General features: G+C 39.0%; 1 protein-coding gene across 35 annotated transcripts in view; it reads right to left on the minus strand.

The window, feature by feature from the left end:
• Positions 1-26,177, minus strand: part of ZNF536 (zinc finger protein 536) — a 340,334-nt gene that overhangs the window by 264,745 nt on the left and 49,412 nt on the right. For 11 of the 35 annotated variants that reach the window (XM_086847036.1, XM_086847035.1, XM_086847034.1 and 8 more), the window contains 2 exons: positions 21,018-21,112; positions 8,493-8,559 (listed from right to left, as the gene is read on the minus strand). The exons of 2 other annotated variants lie outside the window; for them this stretch is intronic. The gene's annotated coding sequence lies outside the window, so the exon portion shown is untranslated. Of the gene's footprint in view, positions 1-8,492; positions 8,560-18,514; positions 18,585-21,017; positions 21,113-26,177 lie in introns of all 35 variants that reach the window. 22 more of the 35 variants (XM_086847055.1, XM_086847057.1, XM_086847053.1 and 19 more) reach the window with 9 other exon arrangements.

A 26,177-nucleotide genomic window follows, 5' to 3' on the forward strand; every position in this document is an offset into this window, starting at 1 on the left:
ATCCTCATCACAGGGCTGACTGCAAGTGAGGAAGCAAGAGCACAGCCCCACTTGTCTATTTTAGACCCTCTCAGAGTACATTTCCCACACCACTCTTGCTGCCCAGAGGGCCCCACTGGAACAAAGAGGGCTTGCTGCACACTACAGAAACCTGAGAGACTATGTGGAGATCTGAACTGCTCAGAAAACATATTTGAAATGTTTCAATTAAAATGATTTTATTTCTAAATTAAGCAGATGCCAAATATATATATATTTTTTAAAAAAACCTGTTCTCAAAAGGGAAGAAATAGAAGTGTTATTTTGAGGGAGACAGATTACATGGCATGGAGAGTTTGTGCAAAAAGTTAGTCTCATATACTAACATGCATTCAAAAAACAGACACAAACTGTCATTAAAAAGTCAGTACTACCTTAATTAGTAAACAAATTGATATTTTTGGCATTAGGACCAAGAATGGAAGGTCAGACTCTTGAAATAAAGTATTCAGGTGATCTGGGAAAGTTTGCATTGACAATGCCTGTCAATAAAGAAAACTTTTGATCCATAAAGCTGAGAAATCCAGCAAGTCTTAACACATTGTATTATTACAATAAATAACATTATTATAACCTTAAATGTACACATAAACAGGAGAGTACAGAAATATATTCAAAAAATTGCCTTCAATCTCATTTTTTTTTTACTTTTCTGGAGCTTTTGTGACACAAGTTTTACTCAAATTCAAGCTCTGCCTACTGCTGAACTTGATGTAGTAAATAAAGCTGCAAGGTTTCACACGGGATTGCCACGTTATTGAAAGCACACTAGAACAGAGTTAGGAAAGCACAAATCAGCGTTGCAGGGCTGTGACTCCTTCATAAACAGAAGCCAAACTGTGTCAGTTTTCAAATAAGAGAAAAGACTTGCTAAAAGCTTCAAGATGTTGGGAAGAATGTGCCCTACAATGCCAACTTACTGCAATAAACCTAGCTCAGTAACCAGACTGTGGGCTTCTTTGTGTCTCATGCTCTGAATGCAGTAAAAAGACCTCTGTGCCTCCTGCTACAGGGGAGGGAGTCTGAAGAGGACTGAAAACTGACAGCTCTGAAAAATAATAAAGCAACAAGCAGAGGCAGACATGGTGATTCCCAGGAAGGACTGATATGAAAGAGCCAGAGCTGCTAAACTCATTAGCATAGGTAAATCTGTTAAAAATGAAACTTTCAGCAGACAATTTGGTTTCAACCCAAAACAGGCCAAAACTGACATTGCAATGTGAAAACATTTACCTTAGGAAAGTCAAAACACTGTCCTTAAATTCTGTCATTTGTGTTTCAGTATGCTCTATTACAATATAGCCTATCTGAAATCATCAGATGAAAACATTTCAACTCCATCATAACATTTGCACGCTTCCCCCTGCAAACTTCAGAAAATATCTTTTATGTTGGCAATCATGTCAATCAAATTAAAAAGTTTTCAAGACAAAACATATTCTTAAGTGCTCGTTTTTATGAGGCTGTGGGCTGTGATGTGTTCCCCACAAAAAGAAAGAATCATTTTGAGGAATAAAACCAAAAGCAGGGGCTGGAAGGTTCAGGTGAAGGGTGGGGCATGAGGAAGAGCTCTGAAGGAGCCTGGTCCATCTGACACCCTCAGCCTGCAGCTGAGCTCCCCAAAAGGACTCGCTCACTTCGAGTTCTTGTGCTTTGCTTGGCTGGGAAAGCTCCTCCAAGCCTGGCTGTCAGCAGGAGGATCAGAGCCCCATCCCTCCCCTGGGACTGTGCTGTGGGCTCCCCTCACCACCAACCTCGTGCTCTGCAAACCACTCACCCACTGCTGCCACCGGGACATTTTCTGCCACAGGCGACCAAGATTAGAGCAATTCTTCTCCTGCTTAGCTCAGCTCCAACTGTGACAATTTTCAACACCTTGGATTATACACCCCCATGTGTAAATTGTGGTCTCCCCGGCCCACTCCTGCATCCCTTTTGCCTTCTTCTCTCTGTACCATTCAAGAAAAATTTCAGTTTTCAGTTGAAAAAGCTGTTTTAGTTTTGTGTCTATATTTTTTAGAAATGCAAAAGCTGTCTAAAAATACTTCTAGGGTAAATTTGTGGCGGGAAAAATAAAGGGAAAGAGAGAAGACAGCTTGTATAACAAATGTGTGTCCCATTAGCAACCAAAAGCAGTTTAAAAAAATCATTAGCTCTTACATTTTTTCACTGGTACTTTCTTCAAAATTTCTTTGCTATGTACATCAGATATATAAAGAACAGACCTTGCCAACTGTTCATGAAGTTATGCAAAGGACATGGGTGAAAAAAAATCTATTCAGTGAAAAAATACAAATATTAGAATGTGCATTTCATATACATTTGTTTCTAAGGTATATTTTATTAGGGTATTTCAATTCTTTCTAAATACCAAACCAATTAGCCCCTTCTCCAAAGACAGACTTGATCACAGTTTCTGTTTTAAGATCATGTTTGAGTTCTAATATTTAAGCCAACCCAAGCCTGGAAGAAATAGAGTACTTGTGGAAAATGTGTATACATTTTCTTTACCTAAAGCCACAGCACAGTTTTTCTTTCTCCATCATTATTAGTATAAAAAGATTAGTACAAACAAAACAAAAAAAAAAAAAACAAAAAAAAAAAGAAAGAAATTTCACTCCTACTTTCGTATTTCTTTAGATCTTAACCTGACATTAATGAGCAAATACACACTAGGATGATGATCACACTGTAGGATAAAATGGCTCATATACTGTGTTGATAAGTTAAGATGAAAGAAATCCAGAACAAAGACACAACAGTATTGCAGAGATATGTTTAGATTCCAAAATATTTGTATCAGTCAAAGATAGAAACACCCAAGACAAAAAAACCCAACTGATAAATAGAAACATCCACTTTTTCCCCACTTGACTGTATAATAAAGATCCTGTTTATTTTAAAGTGTTGCTCCATCACTTTGTCTGGCTGCCACATACAATACACAGATGCAGTATATACATATTTTCCATCTGATCTCTGATGCCTTGGCTCCCATTGAATTTCAGTACCAACCCTACACAAGCATTTGAGGATAGGATTTACATTACAGGAGACAAAGGAGATGCTCAAAAGGGAACAGTACTGGCATTGAAATCCTGACCCTGGTGATCTAAGACTGCAGTTAAGGTCCTTATGAGTAACATCTCTGACGCAATTCTTCCCAAATCTCAGAACAAAGCATTACAATTTGCTCTGGGCTGGACTGTAGTAGAGAAGTTTATGGGAACCATGACTGCAAAACACAAAAATGTTACCTGACAGGCACTTTTTACATGATCCCAACCTCCATATAACCATCCTTACTTTAATTACACGTGTGATGGCACATTTCTTCATTTATATTCTGCTGCATAGAACCCTGATTTCAATAGGAGTCATATACCCACTGCTTCTCCTCTTATTTTTTTTTTCTGCTGGATGAAGTTTTTTTTTTCCTCTTCCCAGACCAATTGTCTTATTTACCTAAGACATGCTGACACTTTATTCCATCACAACATGGCACTGTTCCCTCCAAGTGAGGTCGGTCATTAGACGTATCATTCTGAAACGTGAATATTAATGCCCAGAAGAGATGAACCGTAAGCATCACAGATGGACAGGAAGGGATTAGACATAAATTGGTAACAGGATTGATAACAATTCACAAGGATGTCAGGCACGATGACACATTGCCTTGATCGACAAGAACTACTGTTCCCAAATTATGCTTCCACAAGCACCTGCAATTCCCTCACCAACCCAGATTCATAATAAACATTTTAAGACTGGTATTTTTGCTAATGGCATGAACCTGATGCCAAGCACAAGTCAATAGGAAAACCACTTTCAAGGAATGGAAAAGCTGAAGTAAATGCAGAAGGCACAGTGGATGAATGCTGCAGCTCAACCACGTAAGCTTAAGAGGAAAGAGGGGGTTACAATCCAGAAGAGAATTTTACAACAATAAAACATGATGTGCTCTATTTAAGGAATGAATGCAGAACTTCACCAAACAGTTTGTAATACATGCTTATTGATCAGTGTGATCAGGGATTTTATATATATAAAATCTCATGTTTAATATTTTAAATGCAGCTAGGAAGTGCAAGTGTTTAAAAGTGCTGCCCAACAGCCCCAGGAGGAGTCAGGCACTGTATGTAAAGGCACATTCAGGGAAAAATTAACATGGACACTTTTTGTCTCAATGATTGGAAAAAGTCATTTACTTAAGACAGTAAATAAAGGTGAAATATATCAAACACACTGACTTTCCTTATCTTCACCTGTTAATCCTTTTTTGTCAAAACCATCTGCCTAATGATATTATTTTGTGATTTTACAGCTATTTTTCTTGGTGGTGGGCAAAGAGCACAAGTGGCTATTCTTCATCATTCATAAAAAAAATTGAATTGAGAATAATTGAAAAGTTGACTCTTAGAGTCTCCTCTGCTGAAGATAGGTACACATGGTACTACACTGCACCAGTCAAGCTAGACCTAAATTAGGAAAAATCAGTAGAGGCAGAACACAAGGTTAACACAGCTTTATTCCATTCACTACACAAGATAAACCAGGTACTTCTGCCCAATATATTCTGTGCCTGACAGACTTCAGTAAAACTGAGATGAGTAATTTTTGCTCTGAAGGATGCAAACTGAAATTTTACCAAAAAAAAAACCAAAACAAAAAGCCCAAAGTCTTCCTCCTTATTAATTACTGCTGGTTTTATCAATTTACTTGTTAACAAAGCAGAAGAATTTACATCTTCATTCACTTTGTCTGGATTGTTTATGTGTGTTTTCAGGAGATGCACATCTCTGCCATCCCATTCTAAAGCCAGGCCTGGCTTCAGCACAGCAGCTGAGGCACACAGACATAAGAACAACCTTCTGAACAAGGTTCTGAACATTCCAGCTTCCTCCTGTTAACTTGAATTCCATAAATAATCTTAGATGGGTGAATTGTCTCATGAAAATGAGAGCCTCTTCATTAGTTGTTTTTCAAAAGTTATGTAATATTTGCCCTGCCTCTAATTGCTTTAGAGTGAATATTAAACATTCACTAGAAATACATAGGGCATTTGCATATACTTCATAGTAACTATTATTTTTGTTCTAAAGACAAAATGACTACTTGCATAGCTACTTTTTTTTTTTTTTTCCCCAAATGAGAAATTGCAACCTGACTTGGACACAGTGGCTACAATCCTTCTCCTCAGGAATCTCCTATTGCACAACACTTCTGACTGTGCCTCTCCCCCAGCAGGATCTGACTTGGACACTAAAGCTCTTCAGGAAAAGGGCTGGATATGGAGAGTTCAACAGAAATTTCAGGTGGAGCTACAAGACAAACCAATAAATGATAAAGCAGAATAAAATTCATCTTGGAAGGATCTTCTCCCCCTCATCTCCTATACAGAAAATTTGAGAGAAAGGAAGGTGAAGAATGGAAGCTTTCAAGAACAACCCATCCTGGATAGATGATAAAATCTGCATGCTACCCTGAGGAAATGGGCTACAAAGTTCAGTCCTATGTTTGTATTTCTAAAGAGCGCAAAATATCAAATATCCCTCTTGAAGAGTAACTCTCTCCCTAGTCTCTTACACATTGCTGTGTAATTATACAATAAATATTATCCTGCTCACATGCTTCTGTTTACTTAGTATACATTACATTTGATGCTATCTGGCAGCATAAGTTTTAGTTCTGTCATTTTAAAATATTAATAGTTGTCAATCAAAATAGAAAGTGCATAATAAAAATGTTCTAGAAACTAATAACCCTATATTTCTACACCATCAGCTTGGAGCTAAGCATTGCTAAAAATGAGATTAATTATATGTTTGCAGAGGCCCAATACAATCAGACAGTCCTCTAAACAACATCCTCCTAGAAATGAACACAGACTAGATACATAATCGTATATATAGTGTGTATATATTAGGCAATACATGCAGCACTAAATTAATAGCATTATCTTCATTTGGCCCAGTCTTAAAAACCCTCACAATCTGCCCAGTGACAGTGTTACATGGAGGATGAGAGAAAATGGCATGGTCAATACCAAAGTAATTTATGGAGATTTTCTGCAAATATTTAGAAGCCCAGAAGCACCAAGGAGATGCACACAGGACAGGCCCCTGAAGTTATGGCCAACATATCATGGTAAACTGTTCAGTTTAAGATAGAGGGTCAGAAAAACATCCTTTGAATTATGTCAGTCAAACTTTAGTGGGAACTTCACTGCTTGGGACATTTAAACCTGCTCTGGACAAAGTAGCAGCAAGTACCCTGTAGGGAACAATCCTGTAATGTCAGGAAGATGGACTAGATGTACAACAGGACTTTTTCCTGCTCCACTTTTTATTACTCTAATCCATCACCCTTGCTGAGGTGAAACTTTATGTAGACCTTTAAAATTATGACCATTTGAAAATTACGTCTGTGTCTGTATAATATATACACACATATGGATGTAAGGTCTGGCTTTTAAAAACTCCAAGTAGAATAACATATTTGGCACTAATTCGCCCATGCTATAGCTGTAACTATGCAATAATCTGGCAAATACAGATAGAAATCTCCAGTTATGGTTCTGGGAACACACAATTTATGGGCATGATTGTGATATGTGAATTTCCAGCTTAGGCATGAAGAGATTTAAATACGTATGCTGTGAACAAGATAATAGTATTGGTCTGTTAATGGGCCACAAAACTAGGATCAGACTCTGAGCTTTGCCCCAAAATAGAAAATAAAAAGTCCTGCCAGGTAGACAAGCTGAAGCTCACAAAATAAGCCAAGGAGAAGTCCCATAAGGAGTTCTAAACAAGATTATTTTAATCAAGGATTCTCAGGGAAAAAGTGAAATATTTTGTTTGGCTTCCTTCTGTCCAAGAGACTGTGGTCCTTCTGATATTTCTCTGCACCCCAGTTTTGCAGAGAAGCTAGAACTCCCCATCACTCTTCTTAAAAATCTGAAGGCCACTGAGGGTTTTGTACTGAAAAAATATTAACATTTAAGAGTGACTCCAAGCAATGGCTGCAGAAAGCACCTCAGTTGCCAGGCACAGGGTGGCAGGACCCTCTGTGGATGAGCAAGGTGTGTTACAGGAGAGATTAAAGGCTTCACTTTGCCCGTGCGTGTTTATTGTCAATTCTCTTATTCCAGAGGGGAAATCCTCTTACTGACTAGGGCACCAGGCAATCACCCCTGTATGAGTGCCATCATCTCTGTACTTCAGTAGGGAAGAAAACCAGTAAGAGGATATGGAGGGGGAAAAAGCATTTTCCTTTTAATCTTTTAGACTGCAATAGCCATAATTGGCTTTTCTATACAGTTTGGCTGTAGTTTGTCACAGTATTACAATGAGAAACAGCAGCCTGCACTCATTTTTATACACAAATCTTAATGACTTCAATTGCTGCTAAGGATTCAGAATGGTGGCAGGATATGGCCATTCAGCATAAAGGCCCTAAAGCCTTCATAATTACTGAGTATACAGAATATTTATTATAGAGACTGCACTAGGCCTCTTTTGTGGGCTGCCCTGGGCCTGTTCTCTGAGCCACATCAAGCAAGAAGTTTAAATGAAACTGCTCCCAAGTTTCTGAAATGGTTTAATAAAACATATACTGACTGTAATATTCAGTTTATAGTAGAAAACTATTGCCCCTTGGTTTGAAAAATGACCTCTAGTTGGCAATTTTACTCTCAGCTTCATAGATTATAGTCCGCTGTTGGTCATTTTCTCAATCCACAGGGCAATACTTTTCCATAACAAGCTCAAACTGCAATCAGTATTTGTAGGCTGCTACACAAGTTGAGTATAATATGTCTCAACACATTCTATTATATGACTAAACAAAAGAAATAACAACCTGGTGACACAGACATATGGAGAAAAACAGAGCTATTCTTCTAACACTGAGATAGCAGGAAAACATATTTCTTTGTATTGTGCTAATTTGTATTAAATTTCGTGTCTTCAATACACAATAATCTCTAATTTGGTTTTTTCGTTAATAGTGTTTTGGTTTGTGTTGTCTTATGTCTTTTCTTATTTTAATGTAAAATGACAAATACTATATTCTATTAGTATCAGATTTTAGAAATGACAAATAGTGACAGATAACCTAGCATTGTAAAATCACATGAAAATGTATAAACATAGATATGTAAAAGATCATTTGCTCTTGGGCTCACAAAGCACACATTCAATCTTATGGGTTTGAAATTAGGAAGTTGCAATACAGTGCAGTAGACAAGATGCAGGTGATTGTTTCAGCACCTAAATACAACTGAAATACCACATTTTGGGAAAACAGCTCCCATAATAGATAACTGAGGAGATAAATTGCATTGAGAAGTCTCTGACCAGGAACTGAGGGAGATCTGGACTCTGTTCCAAGACCATCACCCACCTTCCCAAGGCACAGGTACTCGGAGCTGCAGGGCTGATTGAACTTACCAGGCTGGAGTTTGCTGAGATTTAATTCTTTAATCAACAGGTGACCAACACTCTTGTAGACCCTTTGCTGCAAATACAAAATATTCATAATTACAAACCTAATATTCATTTCAATCTGTAAATAAAACTCTGTGGTTAAAATGTGATACCCACCCACACTCAAAGGGAATAACTTCCTAAGCTGAGGCCAGAGCTCTCAGGCAAAGGGGACATTTTGTCACACTTCCTCTAGAAATTATGAGTTTCCTATCCATTAAAAAAATTCACCAGATTACTGGAGATCTGTGCTGGGGCAGAAGGCAGAATCGTGGCTAGGATAAGACCCAAATGACAGAGAGCTTCATTGTAGATCTCTACGGGTGGCTTCTGAATCTATAATAATTTACATCACTTCATTTTGGGATATTAAAGGGATAGATGATTTTTTTTTTTTTTTTCTTCTCCATTTCCCACTATGTTCCTATGCTGTTGCTCAATCACAGCTTCACCAGCATTCTCTAGCTGGAATTTAAGCTGTCTGGATTCATTTAAACATATAGAAACTGCATGCAGAAGCTTTCATATGTTTGAGCTAAGAATACATTTGAATGATTACCAGAAGATGATGGCTCTTTATCTTACAAGTCTTCAAAGAATTTAGATGTTTAACTCATTAATAGTGTTTCCTGCATTAGATTTTATGTTTTTATGATTTTAGAAGAAAGGTTTTCTAATACAGAAAAAAAAAAAATACACAGGCTTTTTTTCTTTCCCCAACATTTTTCATTTTAGGGTAATAAAAGTGATACATATGTGCCATAATGTAATGTATTAATTAAGGAATATGATGTTTATCCTAGGTCCTGAGTTGTACATCTTCATAACTCACTCATAAAAATTAATGTATTATACCACGCTCCAGAATGATATATCTATTTTTACCATACCTGTTGAGAATAAATTGTTCTAAATTGGATTATCTTGATATCCAGTGAAAAATGTAAAAATTACATTGTTATTTTAAGAATTTACATTGCTGTGTATAAGAAAGCATAATCTTTTCACTGTGCTTTTGAACTGTCATGTTACTTCCACTGTTACAAAATCATAATTGCTGCTGCCACACCTAAAATCAAATGCAGTGCATATTGTATTTCTCCATACACTGCATTTCCTATCTTGATCACAAAACCATATACAGTATATTTTTGGCCAATTCTTTCATTACTGACTGCTTCTGCATATAAGTAACACACAATTATGCATGCAAGGACTCATAAAATCCTCATTTCTAAAATCAACAGATGAAAAATCCCTAAATAATAATGTACAGATGTTTCATATTCAAATGAGCTGTTGGCATGTAATGCTGCCAATCATGCCAATGCATGCAATAAAATTGGTGAATTTCAAGGTACTCGGCATTTACAACATATTTTTAATTTTTTTTTTAATCAAAAGACCATTTCAGAAAGATGGAAATGACAACTGTTCAATAAACATACAGTGATACATTTTTGATGTTCTCTTGAAATTTCCACAAGTGGTCAACTGCCCTATATTTTTCCATACCAATTCCTATTCCTTTTGCCTCAAGGAAGTTGATTTTTCGGTCCTTAAACTGCACTGCCTCACTAAATTATCTGCACGTTATCTGCAGAGTAATCCTCTTCTTGAATACAAGACAGAACATCAGAGTTTCTAATCCTTCACAGATAGAGTAATTCACATCCACTGTACGTTTTACTGTAAAGACAGAGTAATGCAATATGTTTGATAAATCATGTATGTGTCTGTGTACAAAGAAAAAGGTTTATCTCCTCTCCTACAAGATGCATCCGTATTAAAGCACACACACATACTCCCCATGCTGGCACTGCAACAATCTTTAGAAGTTCTATTATAGAGACATCTAAGTTTAAAAAATGAAGCAGCTCACAGGTCAAACAAGTTCCTGATGAGAAGTGCTTAACCAGAAGTATTATTCCACTGATTGTAAGTTTTCATCCATACATCAAACCCTGGAGTCTATTGATTAAATAAAACTGATCTTTTTTTTTTATTTCAAAGCAAAAGAGAATTAAATCATCCCTATTGTTTTCCCTTTGTTTGGAGCTATCACAGTTTGCACACTGGCCATGCATCCTGCTTATAATTACAACATCCTTTAGGAGAGCTTATTCTACAATGACTGATCACAGGTTTCTTGCCTCTTCCTCTAAATCTTCTGCTCCTGGTCATAATCAATGGCACTTGATGGCCCAATATTCTGATCCAATGTGGCAAGCCATATGATCCAAGATCTGCTTAGAATCAACAAATTCATTTGCTTCGGGAAATTCTGGATCAGGACGACTTTAAGTATATGTAAATAGAAGAATTTACAGCAATTATGCTGGCACATCTTTCCTTTCTCATACCTCTTTTCCACTGTATAATTAGCTGCGTCATGCCTTAATTTTGCTTGCAATCCTACATAAAGGAATCCAGGCCAGACAGCCCTTGCAAAGCCTTACCAAAGTCAAGGTCTGCTGGCTGAGAGAACAGAGGTTCTCCTTCAGCAAAACACATCAAAACACTGCAAATCTTTATATTGCTGAGCCCCACATGGCATTGCCTGGGCTCTGAAGATACCATCAAATGCCAACAATCGCATGAAGGTGTTACAGACTGCTTTAAAGGGCACCAACAGGTGCATACAAAAATCTTCTTGGAGCTGCCTTTCTTCATCTCTTGTGCAAAAATATCCAAGTTTGGTTAAGTTTGGTTAATAGTTCCCTTGGGCTCCTGTGTCTCCGAGTCAGCGTCCAGCCTGGTTCCAGAGTACCTGTGCAGCACAAACATGCTCTGACACTCAGCTCACAGCATTATCCCTGCTCAGAGGATGTGGTTTCCATTCTGGAAGGTAATCACTGCTAGGCTGAAAGGGAGCATCCAAGTTCACTTCTGTGTCTCACCCAACACTTACAGATGCAAGGACACACAGTAATCTCAGTTCTGCTATTTATATGCACATTGCTTAGCAAATTGTACAAAGTATTCTGAATATTGTTCTAAAGACCAAGAACTCTAATGTACTTTGAATCTTCATTAAATTAGTATGGCAGACTAGGGTACATGTATAACTTGCAATAAAATATTTTTTAAAAAATTAAATTAACAATTCCCTGCTACCTTATTTCACTGCAATGAAGTTACAAAACTGCAGAATAATGAGTAAATACAGGCTACTGTATCAGTACCAGTTTAGAAGGCTGCATGTCAGGCACATCTTTTGGCCCTTTAGTCTTTTTCCACTGGAAATCAGTAGTTCAGCACCAGCAGAGCAGAGATGAGAACCTTGTTTCTGCTAAGTAGCACTAATTTCTGCCCATAGTGACATTCAGAAGAGGATGAATCGAGTCACAGGGGTAAGAAAACTGTTTGCTTATGATGTGGCTGTCACTAGTGAAGATGAGTTTGTAACACCCTCCAAGCATCAAAACGACACACAAAAGATACATTAAAAAAAAATAAACCCAACAGATAGTCTTGCAAAATATATCAATGCTGTTCCCCAGACTGAAAAAGCAGAAGTCAGAAGATCAAGAACTCGCAGTTAGGATTTTCCTATTAGATAAAGAACATAAGGATTCTCCTGAAGTCTTTGATTGATATATGATCTTTTCTTTCTTTTCAGGCAGAACAGCTGTCCAGTGAACTAGAAGAAATAGCCCCGAAGACAGCTTTGTGTCTGATATGACTTTGAGAGGGAAAATTGTTCCAGTGATAAATGCTTTACATGGAACATCTAATAAAATAAAATAAAAATGTCATCCATAAAAGAATTTTTCTTTCTATTTGAGTAAGCAATCCCCATCATCTGTGGGGCAGGGGAGTTGCTGTGTCGGAGACCAAAGAGAAAAGGTATTTCCCTCAAAATTGGATTTGAAATGAACTTAACCAAAAAGAGGCATTAGGCACTTTTAAGTGAAGGGCAACTGGGAAAATGCAGAGGGAAGATGAGAAGTTTTTGAACATTGTCAGGATGCAGTGACCTGGGATGTACTTTAACTTCATTGTTCTCGGGAAGGAAATCTTTAAGGTGAAACGTGGGTGCTTTTCTGGCTGATATCTGCCACAGTGACTGTATGCAGAAAGAGCTTGACTGTGCTCAAAAAATCCCAAAGCAATAACAACCAACACAAACCTCCTCAGCAGAAGAAGGTACAAATTTGTGTAAATTTATTCAACCTAATGGAATTATGTAAATTACACAAATGGAGAACTACAGCCACTGTGAGAATTGATAGAAGTTATGTCCAGATTAGAGGAGAGATGGCTTTGAATGAAGCCTTTCTGGAGCTTGCTCTAGAGCTGTGTTTTGGCAGCATGGTGAGGTGCTAAGAAAAGATCCTTAGAGAATGAACAGCCACAATGCTCAGGTGAAATTTGTGTATCATTTTCATTTTCAAACATGTCTCATTGTGACACTTCAGTGGATGGATGAGCACTGATGGATGCTGTCATATGCAGACAGCAAAAGGAAGAGTAATCACAACTGCATTTTGCTTGAAAACCAAATCCAGTACAGCACCAGCCATGGCCAGCAGTACACCCATGGCTCAGCCAGCTGTCCTCCAGAGCCCTGATGAATCTGCCACATGGACTCTGTGCTCCATTAATTTGGACAAGACTAAACAAAGGCCTGTCCACATCTGCTGCAGGACAGAATAGCTCATAGCTTAGAAACTCCTCACAGAAGAACATGGTAAACCTTCCACCCATCCTCTTGGTCTTTCAACCCAATGGAGCTGTCCTCAGCAACACTCTTCCAACTTTCACTCCTCTCCAAACCAAGCCCTTCTATCTCTGAAAAAACCTTCCTGTGTAGGCCTCTGTGAGTCTACTTATTCCAGAGCTAGTTACAATTAAATGACTATTTTAGCACTGGGAAACTAGAGACAGGTACATGTTCTCATGTACCTTTACAGAGCTAGAAATCACTTCTCTCCCTTCCCTTGCATAACTTGAATGCCTTTCTCCCCCTATCCCAAACACTCTCCTTTATCCCTGTCTCTGGAGTCTTCCTCATCCCTCCACATAAGTTTCCACTAATGCTGTTCCCTCTGTGTGTCCCCAGTAGCTTTGACACCCTCCTGCTCCTCTGCCACCTCACCTGCCCCTCCCCTCCCATTACTGAGTGCCAGCCCCTGCTCTCACGCAGATTTTAGATCCACACTTCGCAGAAATCCTGCTCCATGGGATTCCAACAACAGAAGAATGGAAGATAAGAACATAAAAGCACCCTCAGTGTGGTGTCCCATCAGGAAGCCAACTAAATCTGATAGACACTGTCCTCTCTGACCCATAAGCAGGAAAGGGCTGAGCATTTAAACAACAGCAGTTCAGGAAACAACTCTACACATTCTATAACCAGCCAGCACCACCTAACAAAGAGCATTTGCCTAAGTCTTTACTTTTGAGACAATCAAATAGCATTTTGAAAAAATAAAATTACTTCCACACATACACGTTACATATATATTTATGTTTCCCCTTATTCTCCCTCACTTTTAGTTTGCAGTGACACTCAGCAATTATTTTACAGAGAAAGACTCTAACAAGTTTATGGGATGCCTTTAGTAATAAGATAATTATTTGTAACTCTACAAAGAATTATAATTTTTAATTTAAAAAGAAATCAAATAAAAACAGCTTTCATCTTCCCTACCATGTGAAGAAAACATTCTCTGCCTACAACTCAAATTATCATTCTCTCCTTTGTGCAAAATGAATTGACCCAGAAAACTAAAAGGGTAAGAACCCATATTTGCTGGGCTTATTCAGCAGCCAAAAGTTCATGAAAAACACTGTTGTGTATCACATAGCAACCACTTGATGCCTATTGTTAAAATACAGTAGTTATTCAAAAAGTAAAATCTTGCATTCTCAAATAAGAAGCCAGGCTGCAATGTGTGTTTACTGTTTTGGGGAAATAGTCATCTTGCCATTTTCTCTTTTTCCATAGTCTTGGCATATTTGGTCAGCTATGCAATGTGCAGTTACCCACAGGAAAGAAAAGGAACACAAGAATTTTCCTCTAATGCTGAGCTCACAGGACAATGTCCATTCAAAGCAACACTTGGGATCTCTATTAAGAGCGTTAAGATGTGCTCTATTTTTATCCAGCCACAGTTGCAGTAAAAATGTAATATTCCAGGGAAAGGGCATGAGGGAGAAAGGGAGAGGAGCTTTTGCTTTCTGACTGTTAGGTTTGCACACTTTCACCTGTTGTTAAAGCAAGCTGCTCCTGGAAAGTCCTGTACACGTGCACAGGTGTGCACACTGCTCCTGCCCATGTGCACCTCCTCCCAGCACTGCCACCTGGCACTGCAGCTAGGCAGAGGTTTCACAAACATCTCCCTCTTTACTTTTTTCTCTGGTGCTTTTGTGGTAGAATATACTTAAAAAGGTGAAATAAAAGTAAAATTTATACAGAAGGAAAGTCAGATGTAGAGTCAGAGAAAAGATTAACAGTTTCTGGTAAATGGAGCTTGCATTATTCTAAAATACTTGAAAAGCAATGGCAGATCACTTGAACTATTCTGACTTTGCCAGATTTCCACAAGAGCTGAGAGCCAGCCCTCAGTTTGTCACAACTGCATCAGACTGTCTATTTAAAATATCAAAGCAAAAGGGTTCTGCTGAAACAACTTCTGGAGAGCATGAAGGAAAGAATAAGATATAAGCTCCCTTCTAGGTTTTATTATGTGCTGTTACACAAACAGTGCAACTCAGAACTTCAAGATAATGATACTTTTAATACCAGAAGGGAATGGCAGATTTTCTTAGCATAACTTTGAGATATTTCATCAAGTCTGTGTGCAAACAGGTGTGCCACATTTTTGCTAGTGGTAAGATGCTTGTTGAGATTATCTTCTTCTCTAGGATGTGTTTTAACTCCTTTTGAGCAGTTAAAATAAGACAGTGGCAGAAAGTAGATTAAAAGGGAGAAAATGTATGAGCACAGACTTTTTGCCAAGAACCTTACTTTGAGCCCAGCTGTACCCAGGTATGTATGTGCTGTTTGCAGTCTCTGAAAAGTGAGGGGTAGGCAGCAAAGCCCACATGAATGCATGAAGCTGCGAAGGAAAAAGTGTGAGAATGAATTAGGTACCCAGGAGCAATGAGATGGGCTTTAGGATTTGAGAGAAGGATTTGGCTGATGCCAATACAAGATGAAAAGCATGGATGGATGAAGATGCAGCTCACCTGCTGCAAGTGTTTCTGCTTGCTGAAAAATAAACTTCTTTACTGGAGGTCAGAGCAGATGCCAAAACCTGCATCTCAGCTGGCTTACAAAGCAGAAGTGCATATACTATTTTAATCCAAGGCAGATCAGGGTGGACTTCTAGAGAGCAATTGTCTTATACACAGGAATTGGTTTGGTCACTGGTCAGTGATCTGGCCAGGACAGGATTTTAATTAAATGGTAATTAAACATGGTTGTGGAAGAGCTATAGTTACAATGCTTCTCTCGTGTGATTTATCAGTAACACATAGCATAACTTCCTCATACAAAAACCAAGCTATTACATCCAGTGTGCAAACAAAAATTAAGAAACCTTTACTCCAAAACAATGAAAGGTATATACTGAAGAATAATGCAGAACTTGTCTGGCACAACTCAAATTCTCCTCTGAAAATGTATGCTTCTCTCAGAAGCAGATTCCCAGCACAGGGACTGGTAATTTATGATCCACCAAAATACTCTGTTGAACAAAAAAGTAATACCTACACCATGCCTATGCAAATCACTAAGAATAAGTGACTCCAAGGACCAGTAAGAACAAAGCCCAAAACTCCTATCAAACATTAGTTGAGGTTTGAAAAAGTCAAGACAAAGTGTAATTTTTTTTTAAATGGCGATAAATTGGGATTTCTGTAACAATTGACTCATTTTGCCTGCTTTTATCTAAGGATCTCAAAGAGCACTCCAAGTGTTAATTAAATTACAAAGCATTTTTGAGACAGGTAAATGGTATTATGCCCACTAGGGAACAGAGAGAAGGTTTATGTTTCATTACTGAAGTCACACAGTAATCCAGTGGCTAGTAATATAACCCAAGAACTGCCAGTTGCCACTTCTACTCATTGACTTGATGGCTTCACAAGAGATAAAATTAGCCTTAAAAGCCAAAAATACTTCTCCTCTTGTGCTTTTCTATCTTTCAAGACCAGGCCAAGATTGTTTAATTTTATTTTATTCTTCTTCCTCTGCTTACTGGGCGGCCTCTCTTTCAGAGTCACACAAAAGAAGCCACTTCCTAACCTACCCAAGTGTGTTAAGGATCACAGCACAGCAGCACAGGCAGGAGCTCAAACGAGGGCAGTGAACTGTACTGGGGCTCTTTAACAGCTTGTGCAGCTGCATCAGGCTCCTCTTCTCCCTCCTCTAACCAGTCCTACTGCCAGAGATGACACATCAGGGCCTCTGTCCCACCAGAATAAAGATGGGCAGGTGGGCAGATGAAATAATCCTTGGTGGGCCCATTCACTGATTTCCAATCCTACTTTACCAATGAAAGAGACATAAAAGTACCCTGAGGAACCTGGTGCCCCAGGCACTTTGTGCAAGAATCTCTCACTGAACAGAACAATATCAAAAAAACATCCAACCAGACCCTGGAAATGCTTTAGACCATAGAGAAGTCTATTCTGCAGTCTACTACATCTATTCTGAGTTGCATGTGGAGAAATGAGGGAGAAACATTTCACTGACCGTTCTATTCTTAGCCCAAAAAAGAAAGCCACCATTTTTCATTTCAGCTTGGCCCTGACTGGCAGAACTGCAGGATGCAGGAGCAATAAAGCAGTAAGGTATAATGCATTCTGCACAATACACAGCCCAACCTAAGGCATCTCTAACTCAAGACTGGTACAGATCAGTTAGAGCTTTAAATAATTATATCTCCATTAGTAAACTAATTTTGGAGGGTAAAAGGCTTTTCTATTTCATACATAACTATTTATTACTCAAAACAGGGAAGCATCTTTCAGAACTTTCTTTAATCCTTTTGACTACAATGCTAAACCAAGATTTCAGGCTTTATTTTCCCCTTCATTTCTTGTTATGTCATGAAGAATCAGCTGTGTGGAAGAGATGAGAATGTCTTTGATTTAAATGACCAAGACTTAAGATTGTCTTTACCGTGGCAGAAAACAAAGCTGCTGCATATATTTCCAGTGGCAGTATTATTGTTACACGGTATGACAGTCATAATCTTTTTTTTTTTCTTTTCCTAAAAATATGTCTAAAGAACCACACAGTTTATATACTGCATTCAAAATATTTTTCTTCGTTTACATTGATTGCATATTTCAAATCATGTTACAGCTGTATCGCTTAGCCTAAATCAAATAAGGAATCCACATAAATGCATACACACACTTTGCTTGTTTTTAGACATCCCCAGTATTGACAAGATTAAAATATTTCTCTCATTCATTATTTATTGTGATATGATGAAACAGTAAGAGTATGTATTTAACAAACATCACAAAGTAGAGTTAAAATGTGGACATGCTGTTTCATTTCGATTTTGCTGCGACAGTGTTAAGTATGTGACTCCCTGACTGCAGTAATGACATCTTGGGGTGATGAAGATTTAAGATGCTTTGCAAGGATGCAGTGTTATCCCAACTCTTCAGCCCTGCTGATTAGGAGCACTATTAAAGAGATGAACCCAAGACTGGAAAGTCCTGTTGCAGAGGACTGGGGGAATCAGTGCTCGATGCCAGAGCAGCACCAAACCCCTCCGTGCATCCATCAGAGCCTAACTGCAATGTCTGAGGGCAGGCAGGCACACACACCCCTACAACACTTCTACAAGCACCAACGTTTCCTATTACCAAAAAATGTGTTCTGTGGACCATTTCTCTGCCTCTTGGGTGCCGTGGCAGTACCTGACAGCTGGAGCTTGGGGTCAAGCAATGCTGTAACTGGGTGAAGCTCAGGTACGGGGCAGACACGTGTGGCTTTGACTGTCGGCTGTATTTACCTTGGGTTGAAAACTACAGGCACGATCCCAGTTTCCAGCTCACAGTTGGGCACCATTCTGCACATTTCTACTGGCAAAAAAAAAGCAAGGAAGTGCCAAAGAGCAAGCACCACAGCAAACAACTGTAACCAAAACTGGTTCTGCTGGGCAGAGGAGCAGAGAGCTCGCCTTCTGCAGAATGTGGCAGTATCTGGGTTAGAATGTAAAAAAAGACACATTTTAGCCCAAATACTTATTCTTGCATACTACAGTCTAAATATACCTTCTATGATAAATAACAATCAGAAGGTACCAAATGCTTAAAATGCACCCTTAACAAAGCAAAACAATATAATGCATATCTTTCTTTACATGTCAAACAATTTGCCTAACAAATCATAATAATGCAGAATGATATAAAATTCACCCATCAAGCCCAAATGCATGCACAAAGATTACCATGGCAAAGAATTGTGAATTTCATTAAATATGTTAAAGGCAAAAAAAAAAAAAAAATTCTGCTTTGAAAAATAGTAATCCTGTCTTTCAACAAAAATATTATAGGAAGCTATGAATTTGGTAGATCTGAATAGGATGTTGGTACATGTTTTACTAAGGTAATATAATGGCACACTATTATTAGATCACATTAATCATTACTGTGCCAAAGGCACTGACAGCACCACTGAAAAGGATTGAAAGGGCTGGTAATGGATATAAATTACCCATTGTGTGATAAAAGGATTTTTACTAAGAAGGTAAGAATAAAACAGCAAATTTCTAATATAACTGTTGTGTAAAAACCAAAATAAAAGTAATCCAGTCAGTAATATCCACAAAATCAGAAAGTAAGCACTTTTGAAACAAGATAAAGTCACAATAAAAACTGTATACAATGTAAAATTAATTTCATGCTGCATAATATTACTATCAATTTAAATAGTTTACATGATGACCTCTATGGTCAAGAGAAAGGTAAGCTTTGTTAATTAGAATTGAGTATGAGCTTCTGCATGCTTATTTTAAGTTTGTGGGCTTAGAATTTTTTCTTTTTTTTTTTTTTTTTAACATATAATGGCTTCATAACAGCCCCCTGAATTTCAAGACATGTTGAGAGTTTTCTGTTTTGTGCATTAACATCACAACAAACATCACATCCCTCAGATGGTTTTATTTGGATTTCAAATGCTATTACAAAACGAACCACGTCTTTGCTGAGCTATTTAACTATTTGATTGAAACCATTTGTATCACTAATTGTCCGGTCCTGTGCTCCTCCTCTACTCTGGCAAGTATTTCCTGATATTAGAGGGGATCAGTGGAGTGAATTGGTCAAACTACATCCTTATTTACAGCATTAAAAAACACACATATCTTCTCTGAAACTGATGGAGTTACTCTAGAATCAAGTCACCGTAATTCTTTTCAAGTCAATTGTCTAGAATAAAATCCAGTAGCTCACATTCAATTAGTAAGTTTTAAAAATTGTGAGCCATACTCTTAAATGATATAAATTTGTAAGTACAGACATCAATCCTGAAAACACTTACGTTTCTACTTAACTTTACTCACGTGAGTAATTCCATTAGCATCAGTAATTCAATGCCTGCTTATGCATTTGCAGTACTGAAGCTTTAATATGCCTGGATATCCTCTCACATAAGCTATAAATCAGCACAATTCCTCTGATTCACAGAGTTTCTACTAATTCACAAGATATAAAAAGGAATGGACAACCCAGTATAACAATTAAAATAAAGAAATAACATAAGAATTTGATTTGGGACCAGAAACTATCAGAAATTTTGATTTAAGGATCAATTAATGCATGTGGAATGTGGAATTAATTATTGGTTATTTCCTAGGAAGCTAGACTTTTATTTCAAACTGAGGGCCAAATAACCCAATTTTGATTTCACACCTATTTCCACACCAATCTGATTTCTCAGACTTTACAGGAGCTTTTCGTCTCCTGCACTGTTATAGCTCAGAGGAAAAATCACACAGACAATGTAGTACACCCCTCCACCCACCGATTTTCATGGGTGTTCTTCTCATGCTAATATATCGACAGAATATGGTTCTTAATAATATGCATGAGATGTTCTATTGAACTTACGGGATAAAAAAAAAAAAACAACCAAAAATGATAAAATTAATTTAATCAGGAGTGTCATGGATTTTTTTAAATCCAGTCTGATGATAAAGTAATAAATGATGATTCATCCCCAACACAATTATTACATATCAACTGCATAAAGATGAATGCTCATGATTTTACCAAGCAGAATTTTTTTAATGAAAAAAATCTATTTGTAGCTCACTACAACCTGAAAGAACTACAATAAAAAGTTTTGCAAGACACAGACATAATATTTTTGAAGACATCAAAAATGTGAGAACAGATTTAAAAATCCAATTTAGGTATCTCATTTTACTTTTTTTTTTTAATATGGAAAAACAAAGCTAGACTCAGATCCATAAGCAGAAGAAAACATTATGAGAACAATATAAGTATTCTTACCAGTTATTCTTAAGCCAACAAATCTGTTCCCTGGATGAGGAAATTCTTAAAAGACACAGGATAGGTACTGAAGGTCACAACTGGAAAAATAAAACCTGTGAGAAATTTAATATGTCAAAACTCAGTGTTTGAATCAGACATTTACATTAAAATATTACAATTCCACCTCAAGCAGACAATCTACAGGACAGCAGAGAGCTTTAAGAGTTATGATATTAATGGGATTAACACCTTTTATTTTTAGCTTTCATAATGTATGTGTTTGGTGGTCATTTCATATTTGGAACTGAAAACTTCTTTCAGTTCTGGATTGTTTTGAGAGGGAAAACCTCCTCTCAAGATAATGATGAGGAACAGAATGAAATTCTTCTGATCCTTTCCCCTAGACAGTACAGCAAAAGAGGACAAAACAGGATAAAACAAAAGTTTCATAGCATACTCCAGAAACCCAGTTATTCTCTTTGACATTGATATTCTAATCTTTCAAACTGAGTAAAAAGAGAACAGCTACTAATTGTATTTTTACTTTTTTTTAATTCCATTTTATAACAGAAATAATCCTTTGTAGATGATCTCATCTAATAAACCCTACTTAAAAGAGATAAGAGCCAGCAGTAAAAGCCAAGCAGAATACTTCCAAGATATTTGTCAGTAGTGAATTTAGGGCCATTACATTAGTAAGCAAAACAGAAACAAAAGCAAAGGGTTTTCTTAGAGCAAAATAAAGTTCACCCGACTGAAGCTATAATCTGAAGAATTTATGACTGAGAATTCTAACTATGTTTATTCCTATGAACGTCTAACAAATAAAATTAAAGGTCACTTCCAAATAATACACTTTGTACATCCAAAAAACCAAACTCTTTCACATACAGCAGGCTCTGAAAGCCCAGTTCAAGCAGCAGAGCCTCAGGGTTTCACCTTCCCAACCATGATTGCCCAGAGAAGCAGTGGCTGGTGAAACTGCAGCCCTCATTTCTGGGGGAAGCAATCAGGAGCTTGGCCATGGATTGGGTTTAAATCGCTCAGCACCGACAGGACCACACTGCTGCTCAGTGCTATTTGTTGGCTTGAAGGGTAAACAACAATTTTGGGAGCTCCTCTTGCTGATGGAAACATTATGAAATAATTCTGAAAACAGAAGTTCACAACTAGGCAGCACAGCCCTCCCTTAGTATAATACTGATACTGCTCTTCTCTTGTATCCTGTAAGATCTCTGCAGTCTCCACCTTGTCAGGATTACATCCAGTGCAAAGTGCTCCTGCAGTGTCCCACTCTGCCCACACCACCTCCACTTCCCCCTCTGGTTCCCCACCACACCAACCACAGGCCTCTCATTGCCCTTGTGATGGTTCACCATAAGGCTTCCCAAATCCCACTGCTTCCCTCCTCGCTTGCAGGCCGAACCAGACTTCGCCATGCCTTTCAAAACCTTTTCCAAGTGATAATTTTTCCATATAACTTTTCTGACACAGGAGAATTACTCCAATTAAAGCTTCAAGCCCCTTTTTTAAAACTCACATTTCCACAGCAAACCACAACCATCCTGCAGTGATCACCTGGTGTTCCATCCCCACTGCTCCTCATACCTAGGAAGACGTTCTTCCCTGCTCTCTCCTCATGCCCAGTTTTCCTTCACTCACCAGTTATCTCAGGGTTTATATTTGATTTGTAAGCCCTGAACAGCAAAGCCTGTCCTCTCATGAGACACTTTCCTCTTGAGCTGAATGGGTGGTGAGCAGGTACAAGGCATTACTCCAAGCACCCCATATCAATGGGTAAACCCAGCTACACGAGAGGAAAACCATTGCCAGAGTCAAGAGAAGAACCTACAATGCTGTCTGTAGAGAATAAAAAACCTTCTGTAACTGGTCAAAGGAAACCCCTGTCATCAGATTTGGTCTTCCTAAACATACAATTATATCTAGACAGGACTCAGATCCCATTTATGAAGGCCCATACCATTTTGGAACTTAAATAAGTGAATTTCAGTTGCTGTATTTGAATACATAGGAACAGCAAATTCCTGGACTGCTGCAGATAAACACAGGTCCCATCCAACATTTTCAGTTGCACAGTATCTAAAAACAGTGACAGCTTGTTTGTCTGGAATTTCTGCTCTTGTTGATGTCTTAAAATCTCAAAGATACCTTTCTAGTGTTTACTTGCAGCTCATTCAACGTAAAAGCCAAGAAACAGAAACAAAGATAATAAACTGTTAGGTTTCTGAAAGATGTTATCTCACTGAACAGGTTCTCAGTACTCCTACACCAACATCATAGACCACATTTTTGCTATGCTATTACAAGGCTACTTGTGTTTAAAAAAAAAAATTCAGCTTTTACATACACGCTCATGACTTGCAAAATTCTAGGAATGATTCTCAAGGGGCTTTCACTAAGATGCTTTATAAATTCTGATGACAGACAGAACACAGTAAGGCTTCATCTCTTAAAGTCCTGTACTGATTTGTTTGGAGGCTTCATGTCATTGATCAGCATGTCAATGTCTCTTGCAATCTGCTTTCCAGTTCATGACTGAGAGTGAACCCCTCAGGTTTAAAACCTTAAATGATTTAAGGTCTGTGATACATAACCTTACGAACAAATTGGGAAAATCTGTAGCTTTACACATTAAACTGTAACAGAAATGATTTAAAGCCTTATAAAAAGGTATTTTACTTACCTGTGCTAATATTATTCTAACACATTTGACACTGACTATGTAAAGCAGATATTTTAAAGGTACAGGCAGCAAGCTGCTTGGAAACAAATTAAGACAGTTCCACTTAGGTCAAATTGGGACAGTTTACCAGTGTCTAATACACTCCCTAGCATTAAAAAATGGCACCATGAATCCTTACAGACCAATTTATTACAGTAAGCCTCCCAAGTAACACTGCTGTGCAGTTGCACTTGGCTCAGTGAGTGATCCCAGAGAAGAAAAAACCCCAAAGATCTTCAGAAACTGTATGATAAAAATAATACATAGTGGAGAGACATAACTGGGGTATGACAGCACAATTTCTGTTCATTCTTAAAACATGCTTATGTAGCTCATTCTTTGAAATGAATTAGAGACATGAAAGGGAGAAAGTAATCTCGTCCCACTGATGAGCGGGGGCCAGAAGGATTTCTGCAGGTTACAGATGGAAATCTAACACACAGCAAGGGAAAACAGGAGCTTGAGCATGGACTTACTCTGAACAGGACTTTTCCCCAGATGCTGAGACTAAAAATCTTCATTGTGTGGCTCTTAGCAGCACATCCCATTCCTGCTCAACTCAATGTTAAACCCCTGCTAATCTCAAGGAGACAAGGCTCAGGCCCTCTGTAAACGGCGTACCCTTTCTGATGGAATGAGGTGTCATGTTTAAATAATTATTCCCTATCAGCTGCTTTCTGAGGGCCTCTTGAATTGCCATGGCATAGCTGCTCTCACCCTGGGCACATCAGAGATGCAGGGACAGGGATAGGCAGGGAAGGAGGCTCAATGACAGCGCAAAGCCAGCCCAGGAGCTGTGCAGGACTCTCTTCCCAAGCCTCCACGTGAGCACTGCAATCATCAGAAATGCAGGATGGGACCAGCGGGGCCTGAAGGGTCCAGTTAGTGTCACTGGGAGTTACATGCATAAATGAAGAGAGATAAACAGTCCCTAAAGCAGGATGCTGGAATAAATCTCAGTATTTTTCCACTGTTCCCGAAAAACATGAGAGCTGACACCGCTTTTCCCAGGCTGGGGCATGGTTTCCACCAGTGTCACCACAGCCTCTCCAGCCAGGTACCAGTCCCCACTTACAGACCTTCCTCCCTGGGTGTGTGTGCCCTGCCCAAGCACTCAGAGATCTCCAGTACTAAAGCTGTCTGCCTATAAACACAAGGTGTTTAAAAACTCAAAGCTAACCATGAGAGGATTTGTCCACGTCTCCTAGCAAATCTGTGCTGTTTGATCTAACATCCTTTCAGGGAAGCTCCTTTACATCACCTAGATCTACAAACTACTGCTCTCATTTCTCCCTCCTGATACAAGTGAGCCAGAGACAGCAAAGAGAACAGGGCAGGAATGCATCCTTTTAACTCCTGGGGAGCCAAGGGGTTTGCAAAAATATTTTATCAGAGGCACAACTCTCTTCAGCTCCTTAGGTTTTTCTACTTGTCTGTGCTCCAGACATCCCAGTTTGCATTCATTTTGTGCAGCTTCTACCTTGCTGTGTTCTTTGTCACTAACACCACTGTTAACTTGCCCCTGTTAGGACTAGTTGCTGATTGCAAGATGAATCACTTCAGCATGGTGCTGCTCCTGCCCTTCCTGCTCAGGCCTCATCCAAAGCCCCAGAAGTCAGGGGACATCATTTAACCTGGTGGGGCTGGATCAGGCCCTGCTGCAGACCAGTCCAGCACCACTGCTGGTGACACCTGTACCACTGCTGTGCCTCTGCACTTGCCACTGTGGCTTGGGAAAGGGGTGGGTGCAGCCCCAGGGGCCCCTCGTGCCCTGGGAACACACAGGAACACTTCCCCTGGAGTCAGCAGGAGCTCCAGGGGCTGCAGCTGTGCTGTGCTCCAGTAGTGACACACTGCAGGGAGAACCTTGCCCACTGCCAGGCTGGGGTCCCCAGAGGCAGAGGAGGAGGGAGCAGGGGCATCCCAGAGCACCAGTCCCTGTGAGGGCAGCTGCTGCCCTCCTGCCCAGGGGTCTCCAGTAGCTGCTGCACGTGCCAGACCCCAAGGACAGCGTCTGCCACCTGGGATACCCCAGGACCTGGCACACAGCTCCCCCAGAAAACACCCCAGGTCAGGGTGCGAGCCCCAGGTGGCTGCAGAGCAGCACCCACACCCCAAATCCCTGCTCCTTGCCCCGACCTGTGCTGACCACAACACCCCAAGCGCTGGCTTCTCTCTACTTGGGCTTCTTGCCTTGCAAAGAGTTGTTTAGAATGTAAAAAGCCAGGTCAGACAACTGCCCACTTAGTTCCAATGCATGTGCTAAAAAGGGCCAACTTACTTTCCACCTCTAAGAAAAACAACTTTGCTCTGAGGAAAATTGGACACCTGTGCTCTGTTCCAGTTGGTGTTCTGGATGCACAGGATGAACAGACATTTGTGGCAACCTGATTGAGTTGTAAGAAAACATTATGAATTTAAAGTAGTACAAAGAA

The sequence above is a fragment of the Cyanistes caeruleus genome, chromosome 12 (genome assembly GCF_971803275.1).
Source record: "Cyanistes caeruleus chromosome 12, bCyaCae1.hap1.1, whole genome shotgun sequence".
Lineage (NCBI taxonomy): Eukaryota > Metazoa > Chordata > Aves > Passeriformes > Paridae > Cyanistes > Cyanistes caeruleus.